The 18,348-nt window shown below is 36.5% G+C and overlaps 1 protein-coding gene across 1 annotated transcript in view; it reads left to right on the forward strand.

Annotated features, from left to right (window-relative positions):
* LOC309667563 (olfactory receptor 4D10) overlaps positions 1-18,348 on the forward strand; it is an 81,415-nt gene that overhangs the window by 25,226 nt on the left and 37,841 nt on the right. The gene's annotated exons all lie outside the window — the stretch shown is intronic.

An 18,348-nucleotide genomic window follows, 5' to 3' on the forward strand; every position in this document is an offset into this window, starting at 1 on the left:
TTCCTGGCCTTGGTATTATACTGAAAAATATTTCTTTACACAATCCAAAAGTCTTTTTAATATTCTCTTTTAATTCACTTGTATTTTTATATTTACATTTAAAATTTCTGGAGCATTTTAGTACACAGCATGAAGCATAAGTATGAGATTATTTTGGTTTTGTTTTTCCAAACTCTCCCAACACAATTAATTGAATGATTTCTCCACTGATTAAAGTCACTTCTATGATGAAATTGTTTATGGATTCCCTATTCTGCCCAATTTTTAATCTAACAGTCCATGTACCATGTGTCCAGTCCTGCACATTTTATAACTACTTATGACTATATTTTATTTAAAATAATAGACTATTTTGATGAGTGGTAAGAGAAACATTCCTTCACTTTTTCAGTCTGAAATCACTTTTTTTGTAATAAATTTATTAATTTTATTTTATTTATTTATTTTTGGCTGTGTTGGGTCTTCATGGCTGCGGGCGGGCTTTGTCTGGTTGCAGTGAGCCGGGGCTACTCTTTGTTGCAGTGCGCATGCTTCTCATTGCGGTGGCTTCTCTTGTTGCGGAGCACAGGCTCTAGGCACATGAGTTTCAGTAGTTGTGGCGCACAGGCTTAGTTGCTCCGCGGCATGTGGGATCTTCCCAGACCAGGGCTCGAACCTGTGTCCCCTGCATTGGCAGGTGGATTCTTAACCACTATGCCACCAGGGAAGTCCCTGAGATCATTTTGATGGTCCTTATATTTATGTCTTCAAAAGATCTTTATGATGAACTCAGGTAAATAAAAAGGCATTTTTTATTGCATTTCATTCTTACATTAATTTGCGGGGGAAATAACAGACAATTTTTCTTTGCTAAGTTGTTCTATAAATAACAAAAAAAACTAACAATTTTAATAAATATTATAATATTGATACTATCAAACTTGACTGAGCACCTGGGTTGATTCCAAGCTCTGTCCCTACATTGTTATAGCTTCTCTGTGTCTTCAGTCTCCTCATCGTAAAACGAGATAATTGTGGCTATTCTCCTTATATCATAGGGACCTTTTTTTTACAAATAAGGGAACAGTAGTCATGGTAGGAAAACACACTGAAAGAAAGGTAACCTAATATTTTAAGATATTATTTTAATACCCCCAAAAGACGATCATTTGACTACTAGAAAAGGAAAAACTGTACTGACTCAGTACCATCCATCAGTGTCCCCAGTGAGGCCACAAGATTCAGACTATGTCCCTACAGTAAGATCTGAATCACACGTTTATGGACTTAGAACACCTTCAGTATAGATAGAAAGAGTCTATCAGCTACATTTATAATGTAGTTATATTTCAAGAAGTTAAACAAAGGTTTCTTTGGAAACACCAGTTGCTGTGGTGTTTCTACAGTATGTTTTGTCATGTCTGTCCTGAAAATACCTGTGCTCTGGAGATCCTGAAGCCATAAGATTATTTTTGAAATTTTAGAAAATGCTTTCAGTGAAGTTGATTAGTTTTTGATCCTTATACCTTTGACACATTTTAAACAAAAAGGTTTTTTTTTAATGACAAGGCAGAAATGGTAAAATATTCATCATAAAATACATTTGCTAATTCAAAAATAAGAGAAAATGAAATAAAGTATTTAGATAATGATGATGATGATGATAATGATTAAAACTCCCAGTAGTAGAGAAAGGTTACATAACTAGAAAAATAAATAGAATATTTCATATTTATTCCTCAATTATTTTTATGTTGTTTCCTTTTGTTATCTTTATCACTCCCCACTGTTCATTCAAGACCAAACGTATAGCAATCAAAATCATTGGTTGTGATTAAAAATAAGAGGTCCAGAAGAGTAGAATACATACTGCTTCCTCACTTTCCTTCAGGCATGTGAAATGCATGGACAGGCCAAGCAGAACTAGTGCAATCCTGTCACCTGTGATGTCAAAAGGATGACATCGAGAGCAGTAAACAGAGTGAATCTTTTAAGGAGCAAACTTACCATTCTTCTAGAATTTTTTTATTATGGAAATTCACTGCATATACAATGTTTTCAGAATCCCATATAAAAATAAAATTTATGGAAAAGTAGCTTTCGAAGTTTGAAAATAAAAGCGGATGAGCAGTTGCTCAACATGGAAACGCCATTTCTAAGATTTTGGAGAACTAACAAATGGCATAATAAATTATTCATATGCTTCAACAGCACAAGTTACCAAGAGTAGTTTAACACTCAGTTAAGAAATAAAGTCATTCTCCTATCCTTGCTTTCTATCTTTCCCTCTTAACTTAATACAACAAAATGTTATATTTCCAAAATAAAATTTTACATCCCATGAGATAAATATTTTACATTTATTTCTTTTTAATAATAAAGCCCAAATCAAATCACTATTTATAAGTCACAGAAAATGTTTCTCTGTTCAGCAAGTAATTTGATGTTATTGAATATCTAACATCTGCCAGGCACCAAGTAAGACTATCATTTGGGAAGGAAGATTAAATAAGTATTTCAAATGGCTCCTGGACCAGTTCACTATTGTCATTCATATATTTCCAGAAAGGAAGATGAAGAAAATAGGTGATTTAATATGAAGACGGAAATACACAATGTATAAAGGTAAGCATATTTTCCTGCCTACACTGGAAATGTGTCCCTCTTATGAATATGGGCTCCTTCTTCTATGCTCCCTCAGCATCTGTATATTTTTCTAGTACAGTAAGAATCTCACTGTTTTTTTATATATGTTTATTTATTTATTTATTTATTTATTTATTTATTTATTTATGGCTGTGTCGCTCAGGCTTTCTCTAGTTCTGGGGAGCAGGGGCTGCTCTTTGTCGCGGTGCCTGGGCTTCTCATTACGATGACTTCTCTTGTTGTGGAGCACAGGCTCTAGGAGCACGGGCTTCAGTAGTTGTGGTACATGGGCTCAGTAGTTGTGGCACTTGGGTTTCAGTAGTTGTGGCTCAGAGGCTCTAGAGCGCAGTCTCAGTAGTTGTGGCACACGGGCTTAGTTGCTCCGCAGCATGTGGGATCTTCCTGGGCCAGGGTTTGAACCTGTGTCCCCTGCATTAGCAGGCAGATTTTTAATTACTGCGCCACCAGGGAAGTCCCAGAATCTCACTGTTCTTATTTTATTTTTATGAGTTTTCCCATTAGACTTTAACCTGTGCTTTTAGGCAAGAATAAATATATTTTTAATATTTCTTTAACACCTAATATATCAGTTATATATTGATGTGTAACAAACTACTTCAAACTTATTGACTTAAAACACCAACAATTTATCATTTCTCATGTTTTTCTTGGTGCATCTGCTGGTCACACTTGGATCTTTGACATGGCTGTATTTATCTGATGGTTTGGATGGTCTGAGATGACCTCATCTGTTTTAGGTCTCACCTGGGATGGCTGAAATGGCTGGGATGGCTGAAATTCTCTCTCCACACGGCCTTTCATCCTAGAGTCTTCTAAGTGTGATCTCAGGGTTCCAAGAGAGCCAGCTCCAACAACAAATGCTCATCAGGCCCCTGCTTGTGTCAAATGTGCTGATGTTTCATTGACCGAAGTCAGTCACATGACCAAGCAAAGAATCAGTGTGGTAGGGGACTATACAGGGACATGGAAATAAGGAGATGCGATTCATTGGTGTCCATTAAACTAACAACGTACCACACTGAGGTTTAGTTTAGTGGCTGAACCAGAAAAGGTAGGTATGTAACAAATATTTGTGGAATTGTAGTTTATTCAACTATCTCTTCTGGAACAGTATAGAAAAAGTGCTTACTATATCTTGACTGTATCAAGGTGGATATCTTGGTTGTGATGTACTATAGTTTTTAAACATGCTACCATTGGGGGAAACTGAGTAAAAGATACACCAGCTGTTACTGTATTATTATCTTAGAGCTACATGTGAATTTACAATGATCTGAAGTTAAAATTTTAATTTAAAAGTACTTAACGGAAATCCTACAAAGGAGAAGTAAACTCTAAGGCACCTCATTACTGAGAGCTGAGTCCAAGGTAAAGCTCCAGAAATAAGCCCGCTAAGAATCTTTTACCTGTCCTCAGCTCCAGACCTTGCTCAGCAATTTGAGGACCATAAGTAAAGATCTCCCAGGGCCTTTCTCAAGCACCCGTTTCTCTCTCAAGAGAGACCTCAAATCACATTAACAACTTCTTTAAACCTGATCTCTTCCACATACTAACTAGCATAAATTCTTCAAGGTTTTAATGTAGATAACACACATGCTAGTTTCAAATACTGATGTGGGTGTCTTCCTAGGTATATATTCTGTTGGTAACTGGAATAAGAATTTGGAAGAATGCAGATAGACACCCTATTTTTACAGTCTTCTTTTTTGAATGTAACGTTCATTTTTTTCCCAAAGTTTCTTTTTAAAGGGTAGATTTAATTATATAACAATAAACCGAAAATAAAAATTTAAACAAGGACTTTACATATCAAAATATCAGTATCTATCCATGTCCAATTGCTCCTCAGTCTAATCTTTGGACATAGAAGGTGTGTCAGTATGGAACCAAAATCCTGATTTAAGTACCAAAATACCAAATTTTTGTATTTTGATTTTCAGATTTTGGTAAAAAAGGATCTGATACTTGATAATTAAAACAAAACAAAAACAAAAAAATCTGTCTTGGATAATATCAGTCTGGCACTCACAAAGCCTGGAAACCTGGAGGAGTAACTTCATTTTCCCTTTGTATCTAGTTGTTCTGACATTGTATTAATTTCCTAAGGCAACTGTAACAAGCTACAGTCACCGTCATATATGTGGAACCGCAGATACAGAGGGCCAACAGTACCACCCATTTTACACAAGGGACTTGAGCAACCACAGTTTTTGGTATCTTCAGGGGCTCCTGGAACCAATCCCCATGTATACTAAGGGACAAATGTACCACAAACTCAGTGCTTTAAAACAAAAAATTATTCTATCATAGTTTTGGAAGCTAGAAGTCCAAAATCAGAGTCGCTGAGCTTAAAGCAGGGCGTCAGCAGAGTACACTCCCTACAGAGAGCTCCAGGGGAGAATCGGTTCCTTGCCTTTTTCAGCTTCTTATGGCTGCTGGTATTTCTTGGCTGTGGACACATCACGCCAGTCTTCAAAGGCCGCACTTTCATTTTCTCTGTGTTCTTCCTCACATCACCTTCTCCTCTGTGGCTGTATAGAATCTCTCTTTGTGTGATATGTGCGATTGCATTTAGGGTCACCCCAGGGGAATCTCCCAATCTCAAGAGTTTTAAAAATCACATCTGCAAAGATTTTGCCATAAAAGGTAACATTTACAGGTTCCAGGGATTAAGAGCTGTTATCTGGGGGGGATGGAGGCATTTTCAGCCTACAACAGATGTCAAAAAATAGTCTTTGTTTAGGTTTTAAACTTGAAAATAATATCATGAAGTCAAAAAAGTAGAAGGTCACAGAGTACAGGCTTTAAGAGCAGACAGATCAGGGGTTCAGATTTCAGATTTGCTCTCACTAATTGTGTGACTTTGGGCAAGTTACTTACTCTCTTTAAGCATCTATTCTCTTATTGCTAAATGCGGTCTTGAAGGATAATTTTGAACATTTAGAGAAATGTCTGGTTCTGTATAAAGCCTTGGTAAATGTACAACAAATTATAGTTAAACCATTTTTATTATTAACGATGAATATAAAATTGGTCATTCATTAGGGTCTAGTAATATGCTAACAAAAATAATATAGTTCAGGTGAAGAAGCTAAAGGTGTTAGAAAATTTTGCATTTGCTTCTGAATATATATGACAGTATAGAAATTGAGGCTAAAACCTGAACTTCTTGAATTCCACACATATTCAGGTAAAAGTTCAGCATTTTGGTTGAACACAAATCTTTCAAAATTCTACCAAGTGCATCTGCTGAAAATTTCTTCTGCATCCTCTGGTAGGTTGATCATATATATTTCCTTTGTAGGGTCTCAAACCAGGAATAAGGATGCTGTGAATGATTACCTACAAACAATTTGTAGAATGTATCTGAAGCACACCCAACTTCAACAGCATAATCTGGGCCCCTCACTTTTACATGACATCATAAGAGAGGAACACAGTGGATACTCTGTGACTTATGTGTCTCCCTCCCTCTCCCCTTCCTTCCCCCCTCCCTTTCTCTCTTTCTTCCCCAAACACTAAGTGTCCAGTATGTGCAAATACTGGACTACTGAGACTATAGTGAGAATAGCACATAGACTTTATCATCAAAGAGCTTGCAGTCTCTCAGGGAACGCAGACACCTAAATAAATAATTACTATGAAGGGAGATGTGTTAATAGTATGAACATCAAAATAAGGTTTTCATCTAAAGATCTCCAAATACATGCTATTCAGGATTGTTTATTAATGGATGTGGGAATTAAGGGAGAGAGGTTACTATTTTACAGACAGTATAGCTTAATGATGTTCAAGTCAAATAGAAATAGTTTCAAATCCCATCTCTGCTACCTGTGTGCTCCTGAACAAGCTACTCAACTCTTTCAAGCCTCTGTTTCTTCATCTGTGAAATGGTCACAATGCTAGTAACTTCCTCATATTATTTTTGATTCTCTACCACATTGTAAGTTTGCAAAAGGTATTTCCTAAGATTACATCACAACAATGTACTTAGAAACATAACTCCAGTATCCTGCATGGTTATCCTGACTATAGAAGGATGTTGATTGCATTTTCAACTCCAGTCATAAGCTAATGGCAAGAATGTACTTGTTCATTGAGAGATAACACCAATTACCGAAAACTCTTAATAAACTGAAAAGGACTTTTTCAGAAAGGGATTCTAGGTATAATCCTGAATGAATATGAACTTCATATAGACGTGGAAGAGGAGGAAGAACATGAGCGTTAGAGTCTTGGGCCAATAGCACTTACTGCATGACTTGACCAAGCTACTTTAATCTTTCTGAAGCTCAATTTCTTCATTTGTGAAATAGGGATATCAAGATTGGTGGTAGGGTCATGGTAAAGATAGCATGAAATCTTACACCTATGGGACCTTACATAATTCTTGGAACAGGGTAGAAGGTTGCTCTATTTTTGTTTCTAATATTATTATTAAATTATCAAATTTCCATTTTTCTACCTCCTCATGACTCAATTTATATTAAAACTCCAGGGAACTCTTATCTTGTTTTGTTCTTATGACAAATAGATAATACACAATGATTTCCCAAGCTAGATTTTAATTTCCTGAAGGCCAGAGATATTTTCATGCACCTGTGGTTAAGTTCTCTGCTCCCTAACCATGAATACTGGCCCCTAGACAACAACACTGAACACACAGAAATTGATGTAGTTGAATTTTCCTACTATTTTATGATACAATGATCAAAATATTTTAAACTCATAAAATGTACTTAAGTATTTCAAATGAATTAGGCACTGTCTTTTTTTGAGTATGAAAATCTTATGTGTCCATCAACAAATATTTCATTTCTATTCTCACTTCTACTGTTAATGGATGAGTTTAGAAGTCTTGTTCTCTCTAGGCATCCACTGAGAATCAAATGCTTCTAATAAAAATTCACCAGCATTTTCTGAAGTCTGAATAGAGTTGATGAAAACAACGTGACTGTGAAGTCATTTTTCTAAAAACTAGACAATCAGTCTATTCAGGAAAAGGAAATCAAGCAAATTAAATACCTGGTATCACTGTAGACTAGCCTTTTTGTTTGTATGTTTGTTTGTTTTATTTCTGAGATATATATTTTAAAGTAATAACTAGAATTATGACTTATAACATTATACCAGAACATATAAGATTTTTAGAAATTTCATGCAATGTCTGAAACATTTATATTAACATATTTCCATACAAATAACCCAAACAAAGTTTAGTATTAGTTGTTTTTGTTTGTTTGTGTGTTTGTCTCTACTGCAGGTTCTTATTAGTCATCAATTTTATACACATCAGTGTATACATGTCAATCCCAATCGCCCAATTCAGCACACCACCATCCCCACCCCACCGCGGTTTCCCCTCCTTGGTGTCCATACGTTTGTTCTCTACATCTGTGTCTCAACTTCTGCCCTGCAAACCGGCTCACCTGTACCATTTTTCTAGGTTCCACATATATGCATTAATATACGATATTTGTTTTTCTCCTTCTGACTTACTTCACTCTGTATGACAGTCTCTAGGTCCATCCACATCTCAACAAATGACTCAGTTTTGTTCCTTTTTATGGCTGAGTAATATTCCATTGTATGTATGTACCACAACTTCTTTATCCATTCGTTTGTTGATGGGCATTTAGGTTGCTTCCATGACCTGGCTATTGTAAATAGTGCTGCAATGAACATTGGGGTACCTGTGTCTTTTTGAACTATGGTTTTCTCAGGGTATATGCCCAGTAGTGGGATTGCTGAATCATATGGTAATTCTATTTTTAGTTTTTTACGGAACCTCCATACTGTTCTCCATAGTGGCTGTATCAATTTACATTCCCACCAACAGTACAAGAGGGTTGCCTTTTCTCCGCACCCTCTCCAGCATTTGTTGTTTGTAGATTTTCTGATGATGCCCATTCTAACTGGTGTGAGGTGATACCTCATTGTAGTTTTGACTTGCATTTCTCTAATAATTAGTGATGTTGAGCAGCTTTTCATGCACTTCTTGGTCATCTGTATGTCTTCTTTGGAGAAATGTTTATTTAGGTCTTCTGCCCATTTTTGGATTGGGTTGTTTGTTTCTTTAATATTGAGCTGCATGAGCTGTTTATATATTTTGGCGATCAATCCTTTGTCCGTTGATTCATTTGCAAATATTTTCTCCCATTCTGAGGTTCGTCTTTTGGTCTTGTTTATGGTTTCCTTTGCTGTGCAAAAGCTTTGAAGTTTCATTAGGTCCCATTTGTTTATTTTTGTTTTTATTTCCATTACTCTAGAAGGTGGATCAAAAAAGATCTTGCTGTGATTGATGTCAAAGAGTGTTCTTCCTATGTTTTCCTCTAAGAGTTTTATAGTGTCCAGTCTTACATTTAGGTCTCGAATCCATTTTGAGTTTATTTTTGTGTATGGTGTTAGGGACTATTCTAATTTCATTCTTTTACATGTAGCTGTCCAGTTTTCCCAGCACCACTTATTGAAGAGACTGTCTTTTCTCCATTGTATATCTTTGCCTCCTTTGTCATAGATTAGTTGACCATAGGTGTGTGGGTTTACCTCTGGGCTTTCTATCCTGTTCCATTGATCTATGTTTCTGTTTTTGTGCCAGTACCATATTGTCTTGATTACTGTAGCTTTGTAGTACAGTCTGAAGTCAGGGAGTCTGATTCCTCCAGCTCTGTTTTTTTCCCTCAAGACTGATTTGGCTATTCGGGGTCTTTTGTGTCTCCATACAAATTTTAAGATTATTTGTTCTAGTTCCATAAAAAATGCCATTGGTAATTTGATAGGGATGGCATTGCATCTGTAGATTGCTTTGGGTAGTATAGTCATTTTCACAATATTGATTCTTCCAATCCAAGAACATGGTATATCTCTCCATCTGTTGGTATCATCTTTAATTTCTTTCATCAGTGTCTTATAGTTTTCTGCATACAGGTCTTTTGTCTCCCTAGGTAGCTTTATTCCTAGGTATTTTATTCTTTTTGTTACAGTGGTAAATGGAAGTGTTTCCTTAATTTCTCTTTCAGATTTTTTCATCATTAGTGTATAGGAATGCAAGAGATTTCTGTACATTAATTTTGTATCCTGCAACTTTACCAAATTCATTGATTAGCTCTAGCAGTTTTCTGGTGGCATTTTTAGGATTCTCTATGTATAGTATCATGTCATCTGCAAACAGTGACAGTTTTACTTCTTCTTTTCCAACTTGTATTCCTTTTATTTCTTTTTCTTCTCTGATTGCCGTGGCTAAAACTTCCAAAACTATGTTGAATAATAGTGGTGAGAGTGGACATCCTTGTCTCGTTCCTGTTCCTAGAGGAAATGCTTTCAGTTTTTCACCATTGAGAATGATGTTTGCTGTGGGTTTGTTGTATATGGCCTTTATTATGTTGAGGTAGGTTCCCTCTATGCCAACTTTCTGGAGCGTTTTTATCATAAATGGGTGTTGAATTTTGTCAAAAGCTTTTTCTGCATCTATTAAGATGATCATATGTTTTTTATTCTTCAATTTGTTAATATGGTGTATCATTGATTGATGTGCGTATATTGAAGAATCCTTGCATCCCTGGAATAAATCCCACTTGATCGTGGTGTATGATCCTTTTAATGTGTTGTTGGATTCTGTTTGCTAGTATTTTATTGAGGATTTTTGCATCTATATTCATCAGTGATATTGGTCTGTAATTTTCTTTTTTTGTAGTATCTTTGGTTTTGGTATCAGGGTGATGGTGGCCTCATAGAATGAATTCGGGAGTGTTCCTTCCTCTGCAATTTTTTGGAAGAGTTTGAAAAGGATGGGTGTTAGCTCTTCTCTAAATGTTTGATAGAATTCACCTGTGAAGCCATCTGGTCCTGGACTTTTGTTTGTTGGAAGATTTTTAATCACAGTTTCAATTTCATTACTTGTGATTGGTCTGTTCATATTTTCTGTTTCTTCCTGGTTCAATCTTGGAAGGTTATACCTTTCTAAGAACTTGTCCATTTCTTCCAGGTTGTCCATTTTATTGGCATAGAGTTGCTTGTAGTAGTCTGTTAGGATGCTTTGTATTTCTGCAGTGTCTGTTGTAACTTCTCCTTTTTCATTTCTAATTTTATTGATTTGAGTCCTCTCCCTCTTTTTCTTGATGAGTCTGGCTAATACTTTATCAATTTTATTTATCTTCTCAAAGAACCAGCTTTTAGTTTTATTGATCTTTGCTATTGTTTTCTTTGTTTCTATTTCATTTATTTCTGCTCTGATCTTTATGATTTCTTTCCTTCTGCTAGCTTTGGGTTTTGTTTGTTCTTCTTTCTCTAGTTGCTTTAGGTGTAAGGTTAGATTGTTTACTTGAGATTTTTCTTGTTTCTTGAGGTAGGCTTGTATAGCTATAAACTTCCCTCTTAGAATTGCTTTTGCTGCATCCCATAGGTTTTGGATCATCGTGTTTTCATTGTCATTTGTCTCTAGGTATTTTTTGATTTCCCCTTTGACTTCTTCAGTGATGTCTTGGTTATTTAGTAACATATTGTTTAGCCTCCATGTGTTTGTGTTTTTTACGTTTTTTTCCCTGTAATTCATTTCTAATCTCATAGCATTTTGGTCCAAAAAGATGCTTGATATGATTTCAATTTTCTTAAATTTACTGAGGCTTGATTTTTGACCCAAGACGTGATCTCTCCTGGAGAATTTTCCGTGTGCACTTGAGAAGAAAGTGTAATCTGCTGTTTTTGGATGGAATGTCCTATAAATATCAATTAAATCTATCTGGTCTATTGTGTCATTTAAAGCTTCTGTTTCCTTATTTATTTTCAGTTTGGATGATCTGTCCATTGGTGTAAGTGAGGTTTTAAAGTCCCCCACTATTATTGTGTTACTGTTGATTTCCTCTTTTATAGCTGTTAGCAGTTGCCTTATGTACTGAGGTGCTCCTATGTTGGGTGCATATATATTTATAATTGTTATATCTTCTTCTTGGATTGATCCCTTGATCATTATGTAGTGTCCTTCCTTGTCTCTTGTAACATTCTTTATTTTAAAGTCTATTTTATCTGATATGAGTATAGCTACTCCAGCTTTCTTTTGATTTCCATTTGCATGGAATATCTTTTTCCATCCCCTCACTTTCAGTCTGTATGCCTCCCTAGGTCTGAAGTGGGTCTCTTGTAGATAACATATATTTGTGTCTTTTTTTTGTATCCATTCAGCAAGCCTGTGTCTTTTGGTTGGAGCATTTAATCCATTCACGTTTAAGGTAATTATCGATATGTATGTTCCTATGACCATTTTCTTAATTGTTTTGGGTTTGTTTTTGTAGGTCCTTTTCTTCTCTTGTGTTTTCCACTTAGAGAAGTTGCTTTAGCATTTGTTGTAGAGTTGGTTTGGTGGTGCTGAATTATCTTAGCTTTTGCTTGTCTGTAAAGCTTTTGATTTCCCCATCAAATCTAAATGAGATCCTTGCCGGGTAGAGTAATCTTGGTTGTAGGTTCTTCTCTTTCATCACTTGATATATTCGGCCACTCCCTTCTGGCTTGTAGAGTTTCTGCTGAGAAATCAGCTGTTAACCTTATGGGAGTTCCCTTGTATATTATTTGTCATTTTTCCCTTGCTGTTTTCAATAATTTTTCTTTGTCTTTAATTTTTGCCAATTTGATTACTATGTGTCTCAGCGTGTTTCTCCTTGGGTTTATCCTGTGTGGGACTCGCTGTGCTTCCTGGACTTGGGTGGTTATTTCCTTTCCCATGTTAGGGAAGTTTTCGACTATAATCTCTTCAAATATTTTCTCTGGTCCTTTCTCTCTCTCTTCTCCTTCTGGGACCCCTATAATGTGAATGTTGTTGTGTTTAAAGTTGTCCCAGAGGTCTCTTAGGCTATCTTCATTTCTTTTCATTCTTTTTTCTTTATTCTGTTCTGCAGCAGTGAATTCCACCATTCTGTCTTCCAGGTCACTTATCCGTTCTTCTGCCTCAGTTATTCTGCTATTGATTCCTTCTAGTGTAGTTTTCATTTCAGTTATTGTATTGTTCATCTCTGTTTGTTTGTTCTTTAATTCTTCTAGGTGTTTGTTCTTTAATTCTTCTAGGTCTTTGTTAAACATTTCTTGCATCTTCTCGATCTTTGCCTCCATTCTTATTCCGAGGTCCTGGATCATCTTCACTATCATTATTCTGAATTCTTTTTCTGGAAGGTTGCCTATCTCCACTTCATTTAGTTGTTTTTCTGGGGTTTTATCTTGTTCCTTCATCTGGTATATAGCCCTCTGCCTTTTCATCTTGTCTATCTTTCTGTGAATGTGGTTTTTGTTCCACAGGCTGCAGGATTGTAGTTTTTCTTGCTTCTGCTGTCTGCCCTCTGGTGGTTGAGGCTATCTAAGAGGCTTGATGGGAGGGTCTGGTGGTGGGTAGAGCTCTAGGAGGTCTTTAAAATATATATGCAAGAGGAAAGTACTAAGCTAGAAGTCATAGAAACTAAGTTCCAGTTCTCATCCTACTGTGGGGGATTAGGCTCTTGGCCTCTGTGGACCTGTTTTTAACTCTGAAACAAAAGAGCTAATGTAGAAGACCTTAAGAACCCAAACAGCATGGTTACAATTGAGATAACTATTAACAAACCATTATCTTCAGAGATGCCTGCTAGTTTAGCCCCACTATGAAATGTTGCTACCACCGGGTAGAAGTATGCCTAAATTGTAGGGTGAGTTTTAAGAGGTGACTGGGGGACTAAAATCCACATGAGAACTCAGCATTGCAGTAGTAATTGACCTTCCTCAAAAACATTATATGCTCATCATGCTCTAAGCACTCTACCATGAGCTCCTCAAGTACCTAAGCTTGATACTTTCATGCAGTTTAATTCTGGGAAAGAAACCAGACCAGGGAGAGGGGGAATTTACTGAGCATATTGTAAGTGTTGAATAACATTAATAAACAAATATATTCTGAGAAGGATAATGTAATTGAGAACAGTTAAGTTACAAATTCACATTCACAGTACCATTTTACACAAATCATACTGTTTAATTCTTAAAAAGAGGCATCAAGACATAATGAAAGAACAGTCTCAAAGAGTAGGCATCATAGTTTCAAAAAAAAAAAAGTGGTAATGTTATCACATGGCACAGGATTGAATCCTGCCTATTTTCATCTCTGTGGTCTTGTGACCCTCAATTGATCTCACATAAGCCCTTCATTCATCTGTGAGATGCACCTAAATATGTCAACATTGTATATTTGTGGGAGGATCCTATGATATACAACCCATACGAAAACCATTATATAAGAACTATTCAAATAGGACAGATTATCATTTTGATTTTTAAATTCCAATTTGTCTCTGAAGAAATACCTCCAACTATAATATTCTGATACCAGTTTATTAGAAATGCATGGTAATGTATATTATTATTGTTCCCAGCTAACTATATGTTTTCATTAAACACAAGCTAACTATATGTTTTAATTAAAATGCCAACTAATTTGGACATAGTTTTTTTTTTTTTTTAATAAATTTATTTATTTATTTATTTATTTCTGGCTGTGCTGGGTCTTAGTTTTTGTTTGCTTGTTTGTTTTTTAATGGGAATTATTTATTTATTTATTTATGGCTGTGTTGGGTCTTCGTTTACTGTGCGAGGGCTTTCTCTAGCTGCGGCAAGTGGGGGCCACTCTTCATCGCGGTGCGTGGGCCTCTCACTATCGCGGCCTCTCTTGTTGCGGAGCACAGGCTCCAGACGCACAGGCTCAGTAATTGTGGCTCACGGGCCCAGTTGCTCCGCGGCATGTGGGATCTTCCCAGACCAGGGCTCGAACCCGTGTCCCCTGCATTGGCAGGCAGATTCTCAACCACTGCGCTACCAGGGAAGCCCCTGGACATAGTTTTAAAAAGACTTTCATTTTCAGAAAATCTTGGCATAGTGATTTTTTTATAAACAATTACCTTTGCTGTCACTGTCAATTTTTTATTATTATGAGATTAATATTATTAGGAACACTAATTACTTATGAATAATGTGAACATTATACTTCTGGAAAGCATTAGAGTATATTAGACTCTTTGGAATTACTAGATAAGACTTCAACTCAAAATGAGTCATTAGGAAATTATGTGTTGATTAGCAAATAAAATGAAAATTCCTTAACCATTGATATAGTGAAAATTGCAGCAAAAATTTTAAGTAGCAACCTGTTGGTTGGAGTGAAATTCAGGTTTACACACAAAAATCTGCTGAGCCTGTTCATAACTATTACAATCAACTTCAGATTATTTTTAAAGAAAATTCTGGTCTTCCTTCAGATGTTAATTCCACTTGGGTAGCTTTAACTCTATGTTTTTGGGGGGTTTTTAAATTAATTTATTTATTTTTGGCTGCATTGGGTCTTTGTTGCTGTGCGCGGGCTTTCTCTAGTTGCGGTGGGCGGGGGCTACTCTTCATTGTGGTGCGTGGGCTTCTCATTGCGGTGGCTTCTCTTGTTGCAGAGCACAGGCTCTAGGCGCGCGGGCTTCAGTAGTTGCAGCACGCGAGCTCAGTAGTTGTGGCTCGCGGGCTCTAGAGCGCAGGGTCAGTGGTTGTAGCGCACGGGCTTAGTTGCTCTGCAGCATGTGAGATCTTCCCGGACCAGGGCTTGAACCCGTGTCCCCTGCATTGGCAGGTGGATTCTTAACCACTGCGCCACCAGGGAAGTCCCTAACTCTATGTTTATTTATGGGTTGAACTGGGACCTTTCTCTTCTAGTAAAAAGGACCAGGATGGAATGAGAAACTATGTCCACCCCAGATTTAGTTAATCTGGCAAACCAGCTCTCTCATACACTAGATGAGTCACCTAAGAGAAAGACCACCATAATTTTTAACCTTCAACTCTAGTAAATGAAGCCAAACCCTCCTAGTTTCTGTTATTGCAAAGAGCCAGGACATTGGAAAAAATATTGTTATAAATCTAAGTACTTTCAGCTCTCTAACAAATCTTTCCAGCATCCTCCCAATTCTCAATGATGAGGCTCCAAGGAACTACAGGGGCTCTTCCCAATCCTCCCTCTTAATCTGTTTGAAGAAACATTTCTCCAGATTGGAGATGAATCTCTTCCAGTCCTAACTGACCCAGAGCCACATTCTTGGTGCTCAACCCTGCTATTATAAAACAGCCCCTGCCTTGGAGTCCTAAAACAGTTCAAATAGTGGAGATCTCTAATGAACCTCAAGAGGTTCCTGTCTCTGAACCTATCCCCTATTGTTTAAGCCCTTTGAGAGATACACACCTTCTTTTCCTTAGTTCCTCCACCCCACCCATTTATTAGGCTGAGAGTTCTTAGAGAAGTATCACGCTCGAATTTCTTTCTCCCAAAAGGGGGAAATAATCCTAGAATTTGACAGTAGTCATCAAACTAACCAACCAGGTAAATTAAATGAAACTTTGACATCTTTTATTTGTTCCATCTGTGACAGTACTAGAGCTGATTCTGGAAACACTGATCATTTGTCCTTATCGAATTAACTACCATTCTCCTTATGGGCAAAATCTCCAACTGATGTTGGCAAAATTCACAGTGCATCTCCCAATCAAGGTTCAAATAGATCCTTCAAAACGTCTTCTCAGAATTAATCAATACCCTATAAGTCGAGAAGCCCTTCAAGGCATAAAGCCCATAATAGAAGATTACAAGGTTCAAGGCCTCATTATCTCTTGCTCTAGCCCCTGTAACAACCTCATTTTACCAGTGAGAAAACCTAAGGGCCAAGGGTGGAGGTTTGTCCAGGACCTTCAAGCAATAAACAACCTTCAAGCAATAAACAAAGTTGTTATCTCTCAACATCCTATTTTTCCTACCTTCATACGTTACTACCATCCATTCCCACTGGAGTAAATTCTTTACTGTAATTGATCTATGCGGTGCATTCTTTAGTATTCCAGTTGATGAAGCTAGAAACACACATAACAGAAGACAAGATAAGGACTTTGCTCATATGTTGCTTATATAATAATGAAATTGCTTCAGATGAAGTTTTCACTGAAGGCAAACTTTGGAAAACCAAGCAACTGCTGCACTTGATCATTATGTTAGTAATGACGACTACTATGACTATTAGATGGCCTGTTTGTTTTTGACTCCACTAGAGAGCTTACAGCAAAAAAATGATACGCTTGGGGTTTTAAACCCTCAGCTCACTTCCCAGACAACTGGAATGCCTCTATTTTATGTATATATATATATATATATATATATATATATATATATATATATATATAGCCAGCTATATATATAAAGCTAGCAATACAGGCTATTTTAATTCTTTTTTTCAGTTATATATTTATATATTCATATTCTTTACCATTATAGATTATTACAAGATATTGAATATAGTTCCCTGTACTATACAGTAAATCCTTGTTGCTTATCTATTTTATGTACAGTAGTTTGTATCTGTTTATCCCATACTCCTAATTTGCCCCTCCCTCATCCCTTTCCCCTTTGGTAAACATAAGTTTGTATTCTATACCTGTGAGCCTGTTTCTGCTTTGTATATAGATTCATTTGTATTATTCACGTGTATTATTTTTTAGATTCCGCATATAAGTGATATCATATATTTGCCTTTCTCTTTCTGACTGACTTCACTTAGTTTGATATTCTCTAGGTCCATCCATGTTGCTGCAAATGGCAATATTTCATTCTTTTTTATGGTTGATTAATATTCCAGCATGTGTGTGTGTGTGTGTGTGTGTTTGTGTGTGTGACATCTTCTTAAACCAATCATCTGTTGATGGGCTCTTAGGTTGCTTCCATGTCTTGGTTATTATAACTAATGCCACTATGAACATTGGGGTGCGTGTATCTTTTCAAGTTAGAGTTTTTGTCTTTTCCAGATATATGCCCAAGAGTGGGATTGCTGGATCATATGGTAACTCTATTTTTAGTTTTTTAAGGAACTTCCATACTGTTTTCCATAGTGGTTGCGCCAATTTACATTCCCACCAACAGTGTAGGTGGGTTCCACTTTCCCCACACCATCTCCAACTAAACTAAATGTTTTATTTATTGTAGATTCAGGGTTGATAAGACTTAAAAGCAGGACCAAGTTTAACTGTGCTGGTTGCAGAGCCTCTTAAGTTAATGTAATGACATGTTTGAAAAAGAACAAGACCCTGAGATTCGGACCAGGTACTTATTAGTAGGCTCAAATGAAGCTGATAATCTTGAACTCCCAAATTACCCTGAGCTTCCCTAGCCATGAGACTATCCCTCTTAACCTGTCTGAAGAGACTAGCCATTCCTTGCTCAGTGACATTTCTTAACCTCATGTGAAGCAATTGCCTTGCAAGAGGATGCCCATTTATGTCAACACCCACCAAACCAGGCTTTATTGCTACCAGCCCATTATTAGATTCAAAATCAGCATACTCCAGGAGAATAAGTGCAAACTATAACCTTTTAGAAGAGAAATTATTCCTCCCAAGCTTGAAAGATATTGTCGATTTATTTGGGGAAAATCCTGGGGGAATACAGGAATACCTCGGAGATATTGTGGGTTTGATTCCAGACCACTGCAATAAAGTGGAAATCACAGTAAAGGGAGTCTCAAGAATTTTTTGGTTTCCCAGTGCACATAAAATTTATGTTTACACTATTCTGTAGTGTATAAGTGTTCAATAGCATTATGTCTAAAAAAGCTATGTACATGCCTTAATTTAACAATATTTTAAAAGATATAAAAATATTTTTAATTTTAAAAAATT

The sequence above is a fragment of the Balaenoptera physalus genome (genome assembly GCF_965194825.1).
Source record: "Balaenoptera physalus genome assembly, chromosome: 10".
In the NCBI taxonomy this organism is placed as follows: Eukaryota; Metazoa; Chordata; class Mammalia; order Artiodactyla; family Balaenopteridae; genus Balaenoptera; species Balaenoptera physalus.